At 46.2% G+C, this 19,387-nt stretch overlaps 1 long non-coding RNA gene across 4 annotated transcripts; it reads left to right on the forward strand.

Annotated features, from left to right (window-relative positions):
• Positions 1–7,727: 7,727 nt before the first annotated feature.
• LOC309338048 lies at positions 7,728–17,936 on the forward strand. Of its 4 annotated transcripts, none has more exons than XR_014154624.1 (3): positions 7,728–8,343; positions 14,169–14,303; positions 14,764–14,929. It is a non-coding gene; the product is annotated as an uncharacterized lncRNA (long non-coding RNA). The 4 variants fall into 4 exon arrangements; XR_014154625.1 differs by having other exon boundaries at positions 7,729–8,343; positions 14,836–14,935; XR_014154626.1 differs by lacking the exon at positions 14,764–14,929 and adding an exon at positions 16,425–17,936 and having other exon boundaries at positions 7,730–8,343.
• The last annotated feature ends 1,451 nt before the right edge of the window (positions 17,937–19,387 follow it).

Raw genomic sequence — 19,387 nt, forward strand, 5'->3', positions numbered from 1 at the left:
CTATTTGACAGTCTCGACATCTCAGGTCTTAAGATTGTACAAAGAGCCCTTCTGGGTCAAATCAAAGGTCTACCTTGTCCCGCACCCTTTTTCCACAGTGGCCGCCCAGATACTCCTGGGAAGTCAACAAGAACACAATACCACTCTTGCACTGTGGTTCCCTAGTGACGGATATCCAGAGGCCTGGTGCCTTGAGTCAGAATATAGGCAGCATGTAGTCATCATGACCAGTGCTTTTCTTCTAGGAAAAAAAATGCTGGTACCACGTACCCTTGGGTACCCCCAGGAGAAAAAGCACTCACCATGACTACTAACAGTTGATCACCTTATTTTCATTTGTTTTTGTTTTCTATTTAAAACTTTGGTTTCCAATTTAAAAGCTTACACAAACAAAAATCTACAAAGGCAAAACAAAGAAACAGGAAAAACAAACAACATTTGTATTACTTGAAACCTCATGATTTCAGTATGTCCCATTTCTGAAACCTCTGTTTTTGGTTTTGCTTCTGTTCTCTGCTGTGGGTAGTGTTCCTATTGTTGTTTTCTTGTGTCTTCGTTTTTGTCTTTGTAGATTTTTGTTTGTGCAAGCTTACAAATTGTAAAAATAAATAAATGTGAAATGTGAAATTACATTTTGACTGTATTTTGTAGCTGACACCAAATCATAGAATTTTTGAGCTGGAAGAGACTCAAAACCTGCAACACAGGAATCGTATCTTCTGTCTGATAGCATTTCAGTGCTTGCATGCAATGAGAACATAAGAGGTCTGTGAGATTAAATCTAGGACCCATCTGGTCCAGCATCCTATTCACACAGAGGCCTACGAGATACCTCCGAGAAGCTGACAGGTAGAACTGTGAGATAAGATGGCGCCCAGTACGCTTCTGCTGCGCCGATGGACATCTGTGCCGATAGAAAACTTGAGCTCCCTTAGCTCTCTTAGCAAAGTCCTTAGCAGAGTTTTTGCAGCGGCAGATACTGTTGCCTTGTGTGTGGATAATAAATCAGACTGAATGCAGGCTTCTTGCTAATCTCCAACAGTCTTCTAATGCAGTGTTTCCCAACCTTTTTTGGGCAAAGGCACACTTGTTTCATGAAAAAAATCTCGAGGCACACCACCATTAGAAAATGTTTAAAAAATTAACTCTGTGCCTATATTGACTATATATAAAGTAACTCTCTTTAATAGGAATCAAATAAACACAAAGAAAGTATTTTATAATTACTTTATTATGAAATAGTAAGTACCGTATTTTTCGTCCCATAGGACGCTCCGTCCCATAGGACGCACCTACTTTTTTGAGGGGGGAAATAAAGGAAATTTTTTTTCCTTTATTTCCCCCCAAAAAAACCAGGTCGGGGAACAGTGGGATGGCGGTGCTGCGCCTCCCCGCTGTCCCCCGAGCTTGTGGGGCTGGCCCATGTCTGCCTGGCGCGAGGGGCGCTCTGCTTCAGGGCGCCCCGCGCGTCCGGCGGCAGGCTACAGTCCGCAGCATGGGGAACCCTCTGTTTCAGGGCGCCCCATGCGCCCCCCGGGTGCGCAAGGCTTGCCAACACGAGCGCGGAGCACGGGGTGTCCTCCGAAGGGCGCCCCGTGCTCCGCGCTGCCAGCTGCCGCCCGCAAGCCTTGCGCTCCTGGGGGGAGATCCCCCGGGTGCGCAAGGCTGGCCAACACCAGCGCGGAGCACGGGGCGTCCTCCGAAGGGTGCCCCGTGCTCCGCGCTGCCAGCTGACGCCCGCAAGCCTTGCGCTCCCGGGGGGAGATCCCCCGGGTGCGCAAGGCTGGCCAACACCAGCGCGGAGCACGGGGCGTCCTCTGGAGGGCGCCCCGTGCTCCGCGCTGCAGGCTGCTGCCCGCAAGCCTTGCGCTCCCGGGGGGAGATCCCCCGGTGCGCAAGACTTGCCAACACCAGCGCGGAGCACGGGGTGGCCTCCGAAGGGCGCCCCGTGCTCTGCGCTGCCAGCTGACGCCCACAAGCCTTGCGCTCCCGGGGGGAGATCCCCCGGGTGCGCAAGGCTGGCCAACACCAGCGCGGAGCACGGGGCGTCCTCTGGAGGGCGCCCCGTGCTCCGCGCTGCAGGCTGCTGCCCGCAAGCCTTGCGCTCCCGGGGGGAGATCCCCCGGTGCGCAAGACTTGCCAACACCAGCGCGGAGCACGGGGTGGCCTCCGAAGGGCGCCCCGTGCTCCGCGCTGCCAGCTGACGCCCGCAAGCCTTGCGCTCCCGGGGAGAGATCCCCCGGGTGCGCAAGGCTGGCCGACACCAGCGCAGAGCACGGGGCGTCCTCCGGAGGGCGCCCCGTGCTCTGCGCTGCAGGCTGCTGCCCGCAAGCCTTGCGCTCCCGGGGGGAGATCCCCCGGGTGCGCAAGGCTTGCGGACACCTGCGTGGAGCACGGGGCGTCCTCCGGAGGGCGCCCCGTGCTCCGCGCTGCAGGCTGCTGCCCGCAAGCCTTGCGCTCCCGGGGGGAGATCCCCCGGGTGCGCAAGGCTTGCGGACACCTGCGTGGAGCACGGGGCGTCCTCCGGAGGGCGCCCCGTGCTCCGCGCTGCAGGCTGCTGCCCGCAAGCCTTGCGCTCCCGGGGGGAGATCCCCCGGGTGCGCAAGGCTTGCGGACACCAGCGCGGAGCACGGGGCGTCCTCTGGAGGGCGCCCCGTGCTCCGCACTGCAGGCTGCTGCCCGCAAGCCTTGCGCTCCCGGGGGGAGATCCCCCGGGTGCGCAAGGCTTGCGGACACCAGCGCGGAGCACGGGGCGTCCTCAGGAGGGCGCCCCGTGCTCCGCGCTGCAGGCTGCTGCCCGCAAGCCTTGCGCTCCCGGGGGGAGATCCCCCGGGTGCGCAAGGCTGGCCGACACCAGCGCGGAGCACGGGGCGTCCTCCGGAGGGCGCCCCGTGCTCCGCGCTGCAGGCTGCTGCCCGCAAGCCTTGCGCTCCCGGGGGGAGATCCCCCGGTTGCGCAAGGCTTGCGGACACCTGCGTGGAGCACGGGGCGTCCTCCGGAGGGCGCCCCGTGCTCCACGCTGCAGGCTGCTGCCCGCAAGCCTTGCGCTCCCGGGGGGAGATCCCCCGGTTGCGCAAGGCTTGCGGACACCAGCGCGGAGCACGGGGCGATGGGATGTGGGAGGGAGCTCGCTCCCCGCCCCGCGTGTGCTCGCCGCCGCCGCCCCGCCTCTCGCCGCCCGACTCGCACGCCTCCCTCCCACGGCACACCAGCCGACATCCCGCGGCACACTAGTGTGCCGCGGAACACCGGTTGGGAAACACTGTTCTAATGAGTAGGAAAAACATCATAAATCAGCCCGGCGAAAGAGCAGACATCCTTTCACCTCTCAGCCAAAAACGAAAGGAAACTCACACACAAAGAAAGATTCCCGTATGTGAACATAACCACGCCTCAGAATGTGAGACGTCACACAGAACTGTTTAACCCTATAAGTTCTGATTCTCCTCACAAGAACAGCATTCTCCCTACTTGCAATTTCCAGCAACTGGTATTTTGTTGTTGTTTAGTCGTTTAGTCGTGTCTGACTCTTCGTGACCCCATGGACCAGAGCACGCCAGGCACTCCTGTCTTCCACTGCCTCCCGCAGTTTGGTCAAATTCATGCTGGTAGCTTCAAGAACACTGTCCAACCATCTCGTCCTCTGTCACCCGCTTCACCTTGTGTCCTCCATCTTTCCCAACATCAGGGTCTTTTCCAGGGAGTCTTCTCTTCTCATGAGGTGGCCAAAGTATTGGAGCCTCAGCTTCAGGACCTGTCCTTCCAGTGAGCACTCAGGGCTGATTTCCTTCAGAATGGATAGGTTTAATCTTCTTGCAGTCCATGGGACTCTCAAGAGTCTCCTCCTGCACCAGAATTCAAAAGCAACTGGTATACAGAGGTATATTGCCTCCAGCACTGAGTTAGAACAGAGCCCACATGGCAAAATAGCCATTAATAGCCTCATCTTCCACGAATTTGCCTAATCCTCTTTCATGGGCATCCACATGGATGGCCACCACTGAATCTTGTGGCAGTGAATTCCACAGGACAATTGAAGTCGGTATTTGAAAGTGGACTTGTTACGCACAAAACTGGTCAAAATCAAAACCAGTCAAGAGAGGCCAAGCTTAAAATATTTCAAGATTTTTTTAAAAAAAAAATAGCAGTCCAAAGAAATTTTGAGCTTGAAATATTTCACGCAAAATTCAATTGCTGAAACTGGAATGCGTGAGAATGTCCACATATTTGGAAATATTAATTACAGCTCTAGTTTCAAGCCTATAATCTAGGCAAAAAACAGCTCTAGCTTCAAGCCTATAATCTAGGCAAAAACAGCTGAGATATATGATGACTTGATATTATGAATGATCACAGCAGAATTGCTGGTATTGTGGCCACAGCTTTTAAATATAATGTAAGATTAGTTAATGCACTTTGACCATAATGCAGATGTTTAGTTTTGTTTAATAATCTGTTGCCCATTCTCATCCCAAATTACAGTGGTCTCACTTGTAATTTGCATGATTCGAGGTACAACCATGCTACACATGACTGATGACTCAGAGAAGCATAATTATTGCTACGCATTTGCTTTTAAAAATATGTGCAGCGGTCTTTCATAGCAAAACATCTATTGTGGGGGAGTTATACTGGTCTACAAACACAGTAGCTGCTTTTCATTCCTCAGCGTCTCAGGTGTTTTAATTGTCTCCTTAAAAACCAAGGGTCACGTGCAACACCATCCCTTCGAGACACCTCAGCACACGCTATTGTTCCTGCAAAATCAAAATATCCATTGCAATCTTCTCCCCTGGAATTTCTCCATTGTGTGCATCTGAATGTGTGCAAAAACATTTTTTTTTAAAAAAAAAAATAATGCTCTGAGTGGAGCAAAACAGTTCCTGGAAGAGCACAGCTTTGCAGGGATAAGGAGACATTTTTAATCATCAGCACAATGGAGGTATCATGAATACTGGGTTTGGCGCCTTCCCTGCTAATTGATTTCTGAAGGTCATCACAAGGGCAAACAGAGAGGGAGCATGCAGGCTTTCAGGCCGCAGTCTCAATATACACTTGAAAGTAAGTCCCATTGAAATGAATGGGGCTTGCTTCTTGGTAGACCCATCTAGAATTGTAAGGCAAAAAGGTAAGGGTAAAGGACCCCTGGACAGTTAAGTCCAGTCAAAGGTGACTATGGGGTGCAGCATATTTTAGAATTTAAAAAAAGGAAAATGCATTACATTTTTGCAAGCAGACACCCCTAATATGTGTGCTAGAGAAAATATAGTTTATATTAGGGGAAATGCGCACTAAAAGGCTGAAAAAATGTATCAAGGACTTTAAAAATAAATTGCAAATGTGGTGAATTTAATTTCAGATTGGGGGGGGGGGGCAGAAAGAAACAATGACTGGCCAATTTGCCAATTTCCGTATTCTCTGTTGAATGCTTCTTCATGATCCAATCATTGCATTGCCAGTTTCCCTCTCACATCACAGACTATAGGCTACAAATTAATATTTCTTTCCTGAGCATCTTTTAGCACAGCTGAGGATTTCACAAGGTTATTTACGACCAGAGCTGATGTGTCTGATTATCTGGGACAGAAGGCTGGTTATCACAGAGCACCCAAACTTAAGTGTTTAGAATCTAATTCCAGCATGGAGAGGGGAAAGATGAAATTGTCAGAACTCTAGTTTCTAGCTCAAAACCACAGGACTGACATTTTGGGAAGCAGTTGAAAGAAGCCGGCACAAATCATTTGACCGAGCATGACCTCCACCACAGGAAGAAGTGATTTGAAGGAAATGGCATATAAAAAGGAAGATGGGGGTAGAACTGAATTGCCTGGATGGCATAAAGTCTACCCTCCAGTTGCTCTGGATGCTGTTGCAGCCCAAGGCCTCAATGATTGGACGAGATGGATGGAATTTGAAGAGAAGGCTTGCGATGAAAACAGAAGAAGACCCCGGGCAGGTCTGTCTTGCAAAGGTTAGGCACTGTAATTGGCAGCGATAAAGATGGCTCCTTTTGTGGCTGCAAGGGCCATAAGGTCATGGTGAGGAATTGAAAGATTCTAAAAACTAAACAGAGAAGGAATTAGGGTGGTATTTTCTGGAACCGGAAGCAAGGTTGGAGAGCTGAGCCCAAAATGACAAAATGAATTTCAGTAGAAACAATTGTAAGGTTGTGCACTTAGGCAGGAAGAATCAGATGCACAAATATAAGAAGGGGGTCAAGGGAAGTAATAGTACCACTCTATTATGCTTTGGTCAGACCACACCTGGAATATTGTGCCCAATTCTGGGCATTTTAAGAAAGGTGTTGACAAGCTGGAATGGGTGCTGGGAACCCACAAGGTGTTGTGAATGTTAAAACCGTTGCCCGCACAGTGAGGCTGGTGTGTCATTATGGCCAGGCATAGAAGTGTAGAGTTGGAAGGAACCCTGAGGATCATCTAGTCCAACCCCCTGAAATGCAGGAATATGCAGTTGTCCCAAACAGGGATCAAACCTGCAACCTTGGCATTATCGGCGCCATGCTCTGTCTAGCCAACTGAGCTATCTAGGCGATAGTTCAGTTCTGCAAAGAGGAATTGGGGATGGGGTGCTTGTGTGGACAATCACCCGTTCCAAATGCTCAGTGCACCCTAAGTTTAAAGAGCAAACATGATGAAGCACAATGCAGATTAAACTGACAAGCAGCAGTAGCAGACGTGATTTCTGCCGGCCCCGCAGATGTGTGAGCTGATTATGGTTCCGCAGCACTGAAGGAAACTCTTCCTGCATATTTTAAACTCAAAAGAAGCCACCCTCTCGTACTTACTATTCCCTCCACATCCTCCACAGTTGAACTCTGGCATTCCCAGGCTGGCTCTGCAGTGGAACACCGGTAAACCTGAGGATAAAAGACCTGGGAATAGGTTCCTTGCATTTAACTGGGGGGGGGGGGGCTCTGACATTGTGGAAAAGGCATTCTGTCCCCATCGGCAAAAGAGGTTGTGGGTGCTGCATCAGCAAATGCTGATCCCAGCACGTTATTTGATGACTCAGATGAAGGTGAGGAGGGGGCGTTTTGAGGGCACAAGTGCCCGAGCAGGAGAAGGCTGTTTCACTCTTTCTCTACCAGCCATTTCCTCCCCTATTCCCTCCCCCTACAAACACCACCCTCTTTTTTTTAGATGAATCCCAAGCCGGAGTTAAGATTGCCGTAAGAAATATCAACAACCTCAGATATGCTGATGACACAACCTTGATGGCAGAAAGTGAGGAGGCATTAAAGAACCTCTTAATGAGGGTGAAAGAGGAGAGCACAAAATATGGTCTGAAGCTCAACATCAAAAAAACGAAGATCATGGCCAGTGGGCCCATCACCTCCTGGCAAATAGAAGGGGAAGAAATGGAGGCAGTGAGAGATTTTACTTTCTTGGGTTCCATGATCACTGCAGATGGTGACAGCAGCCACAAAATTAAAAGACGCCTGCTTCTTGGGAGAAGGGCAATGACAAACCTAGACAAGCATCTTAAAAAGCAGAGACATCACCTTGCAAACAAAGGTCCGTATAGTTAAAGCTATGGTTTTCCCAGTAGTGATGTATGGAAGTGAGAGCTGGACCATAAAGAAGGCTGATCGCCAAAGAATGGATGCTTTTGAATTATGGTGCTGGAGGAGACTCTTGAGAGTCCCATGGACTGCAAGAAGATCAAACCTATCCATTCTTAAGGAAATCAGCCCTGAGTGTTCACTGGAAGGACAGATTGTGAAACTGAGGCTCCAATACTTTGGCCAGCTCATGAGAAGAGAAGACTCCCTGGAAAAGACCCTGATGTTGGGAAAGATGGAGGGCACAAGGAGAAGGGGACGACAGAGGATGAGATGGTTGGACAGTGTTCTCGAAGCTACCAGCATGAGTTTGACCAAACTGGGGGAGGCAGTGGAAGACAGGAGTGCCTGGCGTGCTCTGGTGCATGGGGTCACAAAGAGTCGGACATGACTAAATGATTAAACAACTACAACCACTGGTAGAGCACATAGCACCTTTTCCTTATTCTTTTTTAACACCATCAAGTTAGTAGTACATCATAGACTTTATCATAGAGTTGTAGAGCTGGAAGGTGGGGGATGAAAGGATCCAAAATGCTATGGAAAGGGTTAATGATCATCAGGGCCACAGAACTCTGTGATGCCATACACCTGAGGCAGCTATTTTCAGTTGGTATGATTATGGCAGTTGGGAACAGTCTTGACAGTTACAGCAGCAGGTACGTTCTGTGGGTGTGCTGCAGAACATACAGCAGGTATGTTGCTCTGTGTCTCAGAGTTAGTCAGTCTGTGACAGTATTTTATCTCACCTACAAATCTAGGTAAGATGTATTAGCAACGTAAGTTACACCTGCCTGCTTTGTGTATTTAACCTGCAAGTGCAAATGCACTGAGTTAAGAGTTATTTATTATTTAAACTTTAAAGGAGAGTGTTTTGCGGGTTTTTATAGGAGGAAAAAGGGAACTAAGTCAAGATTTGGACTCTCTTCTGCATAACTCTGTAAATGGGAGCTAGAGTTTAATTCCCACAGAAGGAACCCAGACCTACCCCCTGCAATGCAAGACTCTCAACTAAAGCATCCATGACAGATGGCCATCCAAACTCTGCTTAGGAAAAAAACCTCCTGAGGGAGATCGTTCCACTGTCAAGCAGCACTTACTGTCAAAAAGTTCTTCCTGATGTTTAGTCAGAATCTCCTTTCTTGTAACTTGAATCCATCGGTTCAGGACCTTCCCTCCAGAGCAGGAGGAAACAAGCCTGTTCCTTCTTCCATGTGACACCCCTTAAGTGGTTGGTGATGTCTATTTTCATCCTGAATAACTAGAACAGGGGTCAGAAAACTTTTTCAGCAGTCCCTCAGACCTTGTGGGGGGCCGGACTATATTTTTTTTGGGGGGGGGATGAACGAATTCCTATGCCCCACAAATAACCCAGAGATGCATTTTAAATAAAAGCACACATTCTACTCATGTAAAAACACCAGGCAGGCCCCACAAATAACCCAGAGATGCATTTTGAATAAAAGGGCACATTCTACTCATGTAAAAACATGCTGATTCCCGGACCATCCATGGGCCGGATTTAGAAGGCGTTTGGGCCGGATCCTGCCCCTGGGCCTTAGTTTGCCTACCCATACTGTCAGCAACAGAGGGTGTCATGCTGCTTTCTCCACCACTCAAATGTCACTCCTGATGCCTGCAGTATATTTCAGGTTGTGATTTCGCTGTGGATCCCTTCACAGATACGAACAGCTGCTGTAGCTTTGCTGATCAGCATTGCATGCCATGAACAATGCACAATATGTTATATTCTACATTGTTTCCCTAGAACCCACTTGAAAGTCTGGTTGCCTCCTTCTGTCTTCGAATGGAGCCAACGTGAATAAAATATTGGGGGGGGGGAGCCCCGCTCTGCATAATCGATCACATGACATGGTGCACAAACACCATTTGAATGGCAATGCCAATCAACTTTGGGGCACCCTCAAAAATTTTATGGGGCGGCAAAGGGACCTCAACCCCTAAGTATTGGCTCCTATGCTGTCATCTGAAAGCAAACAACTGTCACTTGGGGGCAGCAGTTGGAGCACATGAGTAGGGGGTATCTGCTCTTCCCCTTCGAATTCCCCTTCGAACGGGAGGGTGAGCTCCCGTTGCTCTGTCCCTGCTCCTGCCAACCTAGCAGTTCGAAAGCACACCAGTGCAAGTAGATAAATAGATACCGCTGCGGTGGAAAGGTAAAAGGCATTTCCGTGTGCTCTGGTTTCCATCATAGTGTCCCATTGCGCCAGAAGCGGTTTAGTCGTGCTGGCCACATGACCCGGAAAGCTGTCTGTGGACAAACACTGGCTCCTTCGGCCTGGAAAGTGAAATGAGCACAGCAACCCCATAGTTGCCCTTGACTGGACTTAACCATTTACCTTTTTTTACTCTTCCCCTGCCCCAACCCACCTTGCCTGGTGCCTTCCTTATGGTCTTTTCAGCAGCAGGTAGATACCTGGGCCTTTAAGTTTTGCTTCAAATGGTTCTATTTTGTCTTTGTTGTTAGTTTTGCTGTTTTTAGCACATATTCTTGCTTTTCATTTCCTATATATTATATATATTATTTAGTTTGTAAGCTGCCCAGGGAAAATTGATTGCCTGATGGCTGTATAGATGTATCTGAATAGGTACATAAGGAGCTGCCTAATACTAAGTCAGACCATAGGTCCATCTAGCCCAGTACTGTCCTCACTGACTGGCAGCAGCTCTCCACTGCTGGGCATTGAGTCTTGGACTTTTTGTACACCAAACAGATGCTCTACCACTGAACTACAGCAATAAGAAGAACCTTGATAATTTTAAACTGAATGGAGAAGCCGTACTAGACCCGAGATCAGATGCACCTCTTTTCCTTTACAAAATGCAATGCTATTTCCAGACCGACAGGCCTGCAGACGCCTTAATCCAAATTTCTTTCCAAATGGCACGGCGTTGCTTTCTTTATTTCAAGATGACCACCTTCCCCTGCTGGGTAACCTCTTTTCTGAATAGAGTGAAATCAAAACACTCTCCAGAAAAACAATCTGTACTTGTCAGAGCTGAGAGCCAAGCAGTTTGAGATGAATGCAGTCTCTCTCTCTCTCTCTCTCCTCTGAAAGCCGCCAGACAGGAATCCTTTGGGTGTGAGAGGCTTTTCAATCAAGATGCAGCCTCTGTCTTGGTGGGACCAAATTGATGGCCGAGTGCTCTCCAGGTTCAAAGATGTTCTTTTCCCGCTTTCTCTCTTTAAACAAACACATGTCTCATGGAGAACGTTTGCACACTTTTGGCTGTTAGCCGTTCCTCTGGGGAAATGTGCCCTTTCCCACCCAGAGCAAGCATGGTGTGCAACAAAACCAGGACACAAATTAAGCACAAGCTGGTTAATTAATCCCATGACTGAGAATCCTCTGGCCCTGAGACCTGCCCCCTGTCTGCTAGTAGTAGCTGCATTCCACCAATCTAGATGGCTTTAAAAGGAAGAGTGCGGGCTCTTGTGGTCAGATCCTGCTTCAAAATGATCTACAGGTGGTACATGACGCCAGTCAAGCTTGCAAAAATTTATCATTTGCCTGATAATAAATGTTGGAAGTGTAAAGAGATTGAAGGTACATTCTTTCACCTTTGGTGGACATGCCCAAGGATTAAGACTTTCTGGGAGATGATTTATAATGAAATGAAAAAGGTATTTAAATATACCTTTCAGAAGAAACCAGAGGCCTTTCTCCTGGGCATGGTCGGCCAATTGGTGTCAAAGAAGGATAGAACTTTCTTTATGTATGCCACAACAGCAGCAAGAATATTTATTGCAAAGTACTGGAAGACACAAGATTTACCCACCCGGAAAGAATGGCAGATGAAGGTGATGGAGTACATGGAACTGGCTGAGATGACTGGCAGAATCCGAGACCAAGGAGAAGAGTTGGTGGAAGAAGATTGGAAGAAATTTAAAGTTTATCTACAGAAACACTGTAAAATTAAGGAATGTTAGAAGGATGTTGGAATGAAGCTATGTGGTTTCAGCAGAAATGTTATAAAGGATTAAGTAAAAATGGATTGGTAATTAGTGAAAGAGGAGAATGTAAAAATATAGTATATCAAGATAATTTTTTTAGGATAATAACAAGGATGGAAAGGATTTGCTGAAATATTTTATTGAACTAGAATACAAAAAAGGGAGGTGTGAGGAGGTCAAGGAAATAAGCAAAGGAAAGAAAGTTATGTAAAGGTTGGATTTGTGTGTTCCCCCCCTTTTTTTGTTTGTTTTTGTGTTCTGTTTGTTTAACTTTTTCTATTTTTCCTTTTGTAACCTTTAAAACTTTAATAAGATCTATTATAAACAGATCCTGCTTCAGGCACCTGGTTGGCCACTGTGAGAACAGGATGCTGGACTTGATGGCCCACTGGCCTGATCCAGTAGGCTCTTCTGATATGGACATTGCCAGGCTTCAGGGAATCGGCTTCCTCCCCCCGTGGCAGTAGATAAGCAGAACAAAGGAAAAGGAGTCTTCTTACCAGTTAGAAACTTTAATAATCACAGCGAGAGAACAAAGAACTCGTCTCCTAGAAATGGCCGTGCTCCCAGTTAAGGATCCCACCCCCTTCTGTCCCTATTGATCTACGTCACTTCTACGTCTTGTAATCTGGGCCTGTCCCCTCTGTGCTTTGTGTGCTTTCTGTTCTGCCACTTTCACAGCTCTTGAAAGACCTACACTGGCTCCCAGTACGTTTCCGAGCACAATTCAAAGTGTTGGTGTCGACCTTTAAAGCCCTAAACAGCCTCGGTCCTGTATACCTAAAGGAGCGTCTCCACCCCCATTGTTTTGCCCAGACACTGAGGTCCAGCGCCGAGGGCCTTCTGATGGTTCCCTCACTGCGAGAAGCCAAGTTACAGGGAACCAGACAGAGGGCCTTCTTGGTAGTGGCACCTGCCCTGTGGAATGCCCTCCCACCAGATGTCAAAGAGAAAAACAACTACCAGACTTTTAGAAGACATCTGAAGGCAGCCCTGTTTAGGGAAGCTTTTAATGTTTAATGGGTTATTGTATTTTAATATTCCGTTGGAAGCCGCCCAGAGTGGCTGGAGAAACCCAGCCAGATGGGCGGGGTATAAATATTATTATTATTATTATTATTATTATTATTATTATTATTATTGACCTTGGGGAGAGCGTATGAATGCTTTCCATAGACAGTGAATCTGTTAACCCTCTCTCCCCCAATGTTTCTTCTCCTAGCTGTTCACCACCCAGTTCTTCCCAACTTCTGCCTTCTGAACTATGCCCCTCTGCAAACCACTGTTCCAAATCTATTCTGTCCTCCTGCTCCTGGGAAGATTCAGGATAAGGGTCAGGGTCAGGGAGAGGGGGAGGGGGAGGGGTGGCTCTCACCATTCCTCCTCAGTGCAGCCCTCCTCAGCACGGTCCCTGACAGACATAAAGAAATCCACAGATCTCTAATCCTAAAGCAGCCCCACTTCTATTGTTTGATAGCCATGGGCTACAGCTGCCGCTTGCCCCACTCCTCTGCTACCCAACAGGTATTTCATTTGCTTTGTTAAGTGTTAGACCTCATTTTGGTTGTTTTTTCTCTTTCCCTCCCAGGAAGTGCACCAGCAAGAGGAAAATCAACTTGGCCTTAACCATTGACTAGAGTGCGTGAGGTTGCAGGAAACCCATATAATCAAGTGGGGGCCCAAATCAGATCCTTCTTGACTATAGCCAAGAACAGGCCTTTGGGCCTTGCTTGGTCTTGTCTCCTTTCCTCACTACTGAAACCTCTGACACCTCTGTGAAGCCTGAAACAGTACCCCTGAATGGTCCTTGCCAGAGTGAAACATTTCTCCTCTATAGCAAACTCCGCTCTGCAGGGTTATCAAGCGTTGTTCAAGAAGAAATCTCCACTCCCATGGAGCACATTAAATTACTTCTCAGCCGCGCTTTCCCTATTCGGTCACATTTCGCTGCATCTCACGCTGGGTAGTTCCATTCGACTTGGACTTGTACAGAACTTCCTTTTGCAACTTGTCGGGTGCAGCAGTCCTGTTCGTGATGAAATTAAAAGCATTCATCCACAAAGACAAGGCTGCTCTCAGCCACTGCCATTCCTCTAAGCTGTAGGATTACCCCCACCCACCCAGTTCATCATGCCAGAGAACGGAGAAGGGGAATTGAAGGAAGGGGAAAATCTTCTCTTTCGTTGGTGAAGAGTTACTAGCAATGAATCAGATTTAATGTTATGCTCTCGGTTTATCATGAGCTTCTCATAGCTATCATTGTATTCTTATGCTGGGCATCCCGGGAGAGGGCTGGTTCTGGCCTGATCCAACAGAGATCTCTTCCTGTGTTGTTATGAAACAGAGCATGCATAAGCAGCAGTTCTACTCAGGGGAGAGAAGCTGTTTGCGCCATTTTCATAGGGATGCTCGAACATAAGAAAAGCCTGCTGGATCATGAAAGCGTGCATGAAAATATATTGGTGAGGATAACATGCAAAAATGCATGATATTAAGAGAAATTGCATGCCAAAATGTGTCAAAACAGCATGCAAAAATGTGTTTATTAGGAGAAATTTGCACTGTAATGCTGGATAATTTTCATGGTGATTTTTAAATAATTATTATTAGTCTCAAACTGCTGCATAAATGTGGAGAACTTAATTTCAGGGGAGGAAAAGGAGAAATTGAGACAACCGAAGCTGACAAATCCTTCCATCCCTAGTAATGACACTCTCCTCTTGAACATCAGAAATAGATGGAGTGGTATGTTGCTATGCTTAGTCCCTCCATCTTCCAATGTTCAATACTCAGGGGCAGTGCTTTTTTCGGGGTGGGGGGCAGGGATGCGCATACCTCTAAACATGTAGTGAATCTAACGGGAGAGGAAACTATAAAAAATTTTAGTTTCTTTGCTAGCACGGTGAATCATCAGTTCCGTTGCTACCCTCAATGGCGGCCTCATTTTCTGTCACAGTATTTCCTGAGTCTCAGATGGAAGCGAGTGTTTAACATGTGAAGTAGGACTTGGAATTTGGCATGGTGTTGCCACCTCCGATAGTGGCTTCGTTTCCTTTCCCTGTGATTTTCTTGAGTCAAAATGAGAGTACCCCTTAAACATTATTTTTATATAAAAAAGCACTGCTCAGGGGTCTGAAAACTGCTTAGGAACAATATATAAACTATGCCCCTCCCCCAATAACTTCACCTCACTTCATTCCACCAGCATTTATTATTTTTTGTGAACTATTTTGACTCTAATTATTGTCCTGTTTGAGTCAGGCTATGCTGTATCCAGGGTTTCACAAATGCATAGAAAATGGTGAGAGTTTGAGCAATGCAGAAGCAAGACAGTCATTGGACAAAATGCTGCCTGCTTTATCTGATGGAGATCTCCCCATGTGGTGTAGTGGTTAAGAGCGGTAGTCTCGTAATCTGAGTAACCGGGTTCGGGTCTCCGCTCCTCCACATGCAGCTGCTGGGTGACCTTGGGCCAGTCACACTTTTCTGAAGCCTCTCAGCCCCACTCACCTCACAGAGTGTTTGTTGTGGGGGAGGAAGGGAAAGGAGAATATTAGCCGCTTTGAGACTCTTCGGGGTATTGATAAAGCGGGATATCAAATCCAAACTACTACTACTACTTCTTCTTCCCAGCTGAAATGGACGCACAGGCGAGTACATTGAGTTGGGAGATTTGGCATTCTTTGATCTCCATCAGAGGAGATTACATCTGGGGCGCATGTGGGTTGTGAAGGCTTATTGTTTCCAAGACAAGTGTCAGTTGCCCTCATCCCAGCCATTATTCTTTCACAACATCAGGCTGCCTGTAATCCTCCTGCAAAAACAAAACCCAAAGTTTACAGGGCTCCGAATACTTTTTATGGTGTGCTCTGGGCCGCTATGCTCTTTTTAAAAAAACACACAAACCAAAATCCATTTCCTCTGCTGGCATGGAACACACACGGTTATTATGCATGAGGTCCAGCCTGCAAGTATGACATAAATGAAATGCGCATGGTTTTTATGTGTGGAAATAAAACACTCTGGATGAGCCAGGAACCCTTCAGCAAAACAGAGGCCTGAGCCAAGGGATTAGATGCCAGTCAATCAGAAACATTTCCCCCCCTCTCTCTCCATATTCCCTCTACACACACACACACACGTGGGGTGGGCAGCTGCTGCATGGTCCCTTGCAATTAGTGATGAATTAGCCAGGCAAGGGCCATAATGGCCCCCTAACTATGGGTCGTGTAAGAACAGAAGCTCTCTGCACCATAGGGCAAATGGGCGGCTGGCAATGACAAAAACAAAGCCAGAGAGTTGAGTGTGTGTGTGAAATATACTCGGAGTCGAGAGTGGATTTCATGCTCTTTATTCAGCTCATAGTGGTGAGGAGGAATGGAAGTTCCCCCAAAGTATCTGCTTTATATACATTATTTACACAATGGGCCCCACGTGATTGGCTAATTCCGGGATTCACTTGTAGGCCAATTAGGTTGAGGATTCACTTCCACCTGGAGCTGGATTGGGTGGCTCCTGTGCACCAGTCAGACTACTGCAGTCTGGACCCTATTGTTCTAGGACCAATCAGACTGCTACATTCTGAATCCTATTGTTCTAGGACCAATCGGACTGCTGCATTCTGAATCCTATTCAACTCAGTACGTAACAGTGTGAGAGAGAGCTGGGCTAGAATAAGGTTACCAGATATTTTTTTCAATGAATCCGGGGGACACTTATTGTTTGCTATGTACATGTGAATGCCGAGAAAGGTGTAAATCTGGGGACTGTCCCCAGGAAACGGGGACATCTGGTAACCTTACTCTATGGGAAAATATCAAAGAAAGACAAAGAGAATGGCTCTTTCTCTTTTTTGCCTTTCTGAAGCAGGTTCTTCAGAGGCAGAAGACCTTCATGGGAGGGGAAGACAGTTTATTTCAGAGCTAGGAGAACAACAAATGACTCAAGGCGGCGGGGGTGTGGGGGGTGTGACCAAAAGGTACCCCTGCTGCTGTTGCCGCTGCCGCCTATCTTTTTAAAGTCAGTTTCTTTTAGAGCAGGAGGCAAGCTGTGGAGGTGCTTTTTTTTTAAAAAAAAAGGACTGGTCAACAACTTTTGCGCAGGGCACCACATGGGAAGAAGAATCTGTTGGTTCATTTCCAAGGAGAACAAAGGGGCAGAGAGAGGAGAGGAGCCCTGTTTGTGGGCAGCAGGAAGAGGAGGAATTGAGGGTTTCATTTGTGGAGAAAGAGAAGCAGAGCCTCTCTGATTCTCCAGAGCCTAGAAAACATAGCAGACAAGGCTGCGGCAAAGGTTGCCAACAAGCCAGGGGGGGAAAGCAGCTTGACCTGCTCTTGCACAGATGGTTTAATATGCAGAAATCAATATTATAATGCTCATTTGATTATCTTTCTTTTTTAAATTTTTTATTAGGAATTTAAACAAAACATATTATCTTAAAACATATCATCCTTAATTTCCCCCCCACCCCTCCCTCCCATAAAACAACCCACCCTCCCCTCCCCCTTCCGTCTTCCCTCAGTTCCAATCTCTGGTTTCTCTATAAATGCTATTCTCTGCATGTTACAAAATTGTATAAATCCTTAATTTGTCTAACTGGTTATTATCAATAAAAAGTTTATGAGTGTTTATTCAAAGCCTGCCAAGGAGTCCAATTCACTTTGTTGGATCTTTAGATACTTTGTAAAAGGTTCCCATTCATCTTTAAAGTCACAGTTATCCTTGTCCCATAGTTTATGTGTTAATTTTGCGAATTTTGTAAAGTCCATCAGTTTCTCTTGCCGTAATTCTTTAGTCAGGATTTCCTCAGTCTTCCATCCTTGTGCTATTAAGACTCTCACCACCGTTGTCACATACATGAAGATATTTTTCAACTTCTTTGGCAGGTCTTTTCCTACAATCCCTAACAAAAATGCTTCAGGTTTTCTAATAAATGTTAGATGGAACATTTTCTTCAATTCATTATATATCATTTCCCCAAAAAATTAATTTCATTACAATCCCACCACATATGGTAAAATGTTCCCTCTTTTTCCTTACACTTCCAACACGTATTTGAGCTAGTTTTATACATTTTCCCTAACTGCACTGGTGTCATATGCTATCTATACATCATCTTCATATAATTTTCTTTCAACAAAGAACATTCTGTAAATTTTAAATAAATTTTCCATAACCTTTCCCAATCTTCCATCATAATGTTATGACCTATATCTTGTGCCCATTTGATCATGACTGATTTTACCTCTTCATCTTTCATCTCCAATAGTGCTCATTTGATTATCTAATTAGCAGAATTCAAATTTACACTCTAGAACAGTGGTTCTGAAACTTCTTTCTTTGGGGCCATACTTTCAAAATAAAAAAATTGCAGCTTCATCAGTAGTTTTCATTTCCTAGAGTTACTTATTTTTCACCTAAATGTCTGAGTTAATCTCACACAGGAGCCTGTGGTGCAATTGAAGAAAAGGTTTTTATTAACTTCGTCTTTGAAACTCATGCTATATGCCTTTCAATGTTAAGCTTAATCAAAAGCCAATGTGCTCAGCATGTATTAGAATATGGTTACCAGATTATTTTCAATGAATCCAGGGGTACTTTTTTTTAAGCTGAGTAGCAACAGGGAGTCAGTAGTGGGGATGGTGAGGCAAAAGACCTTGGGCCCAAGCACACATGCATATTGTATAAGGTGCAAAACCCTTCTTTCGCACCCTGTGAAACATAAATGCGCAAAGTTTTGAAAAAACTGAGCAATGGCCGGACGAGCCTCCCCCAATCAGTCAAAACAAAGGGGGAAGGGGACAGGAGATTAGGGAAGGCTTGGGAGTCACAGACGGGCTGCGCGCAGTTGCCCAGTTTTTTTTAAAAAACCCTCTGCATTTCTGTTTCACAGGGTGCGAAAGAAGGACTTTGTACCTTGCCCGGCAGAGAAACCACACACCTTGGCCTTTCTCCTGGGCATTGTCGGCCAACTGGTGCCAAAGAAAGACAGAACATTCTTTATGTATGCAATAACTGCACCAAGAATGTTGTTGTTGTTTAGTCGTTTAGTCGTGTCCGACTCTTCGTGACTCCATGGACCAGAGAACGCCAGGCACTCCTGTCCTTGCAGCAAGAATACTCATTGCAAAATATTGGAAGACACAAGATTTGCCCATCCTGGAAGAATGGCAGATGCAAGTGATAGACTACATGGAGATGGCAGAAATGACTGGCAGAATCCGAGACCTGGAAGAAGAGTCGGTGGAAGAGGACTGGAAGAAGTTTAAAGACTATTTGCACAAATATTGTAAAATGTTTGAATGTTAAAAAGATGTTGGATATAAAGACAATACGGCATTAGTGACATAGTCAAAAGGAGTATGCAAAAAAGTGTGAAAAAGAAAGGGGGAAAAGACCAGAGTAATGTTATGTCAAATGTATATTAAGTGGTATAAGGGACTAAGTTATAAAGATTAGGTAAAAATGATGTGGAAAGAGAAGAAAAACTGGAGACATAATAGGTTGAAACATATAATTATAAACAAGGTTTGAAAGAGGGTCAGAAGTTGCTGAACTTGATTGTGTAAAGGGGAACACAAAAAAGGGAGATGTGAGGAAGTCAAGAAAGAGGGTTATAGAACTATGAAGTTAAAAATTGGATTTCTTCTTTGTTTCTTTTAAATGTTTTTATTGTTTTTTTTTCTTTTTCTTTTTTGATATCTGTCTTACTTATGTTTCTGTTTTGTAAAATCTCAATAAATATCTATTAAAAAAATAAAATAAACGAATAATAACTAAAAAAGAGAGAGAGAGAGAGAAACCACACACCTTGTACCCCTCCTGGGCAA

This window comes from Podarcis erhardii (assembly GCF_964252035.2).
Source record: "Podarcis erhardii genome assembly, chromosome: 3".
Taxonomy (NCBI): Eukaryota; Metazoa; Chordata; class Lepidosauria; order Squamata; family Lacertidae; genus Podarcis; species Podarcis erhardii.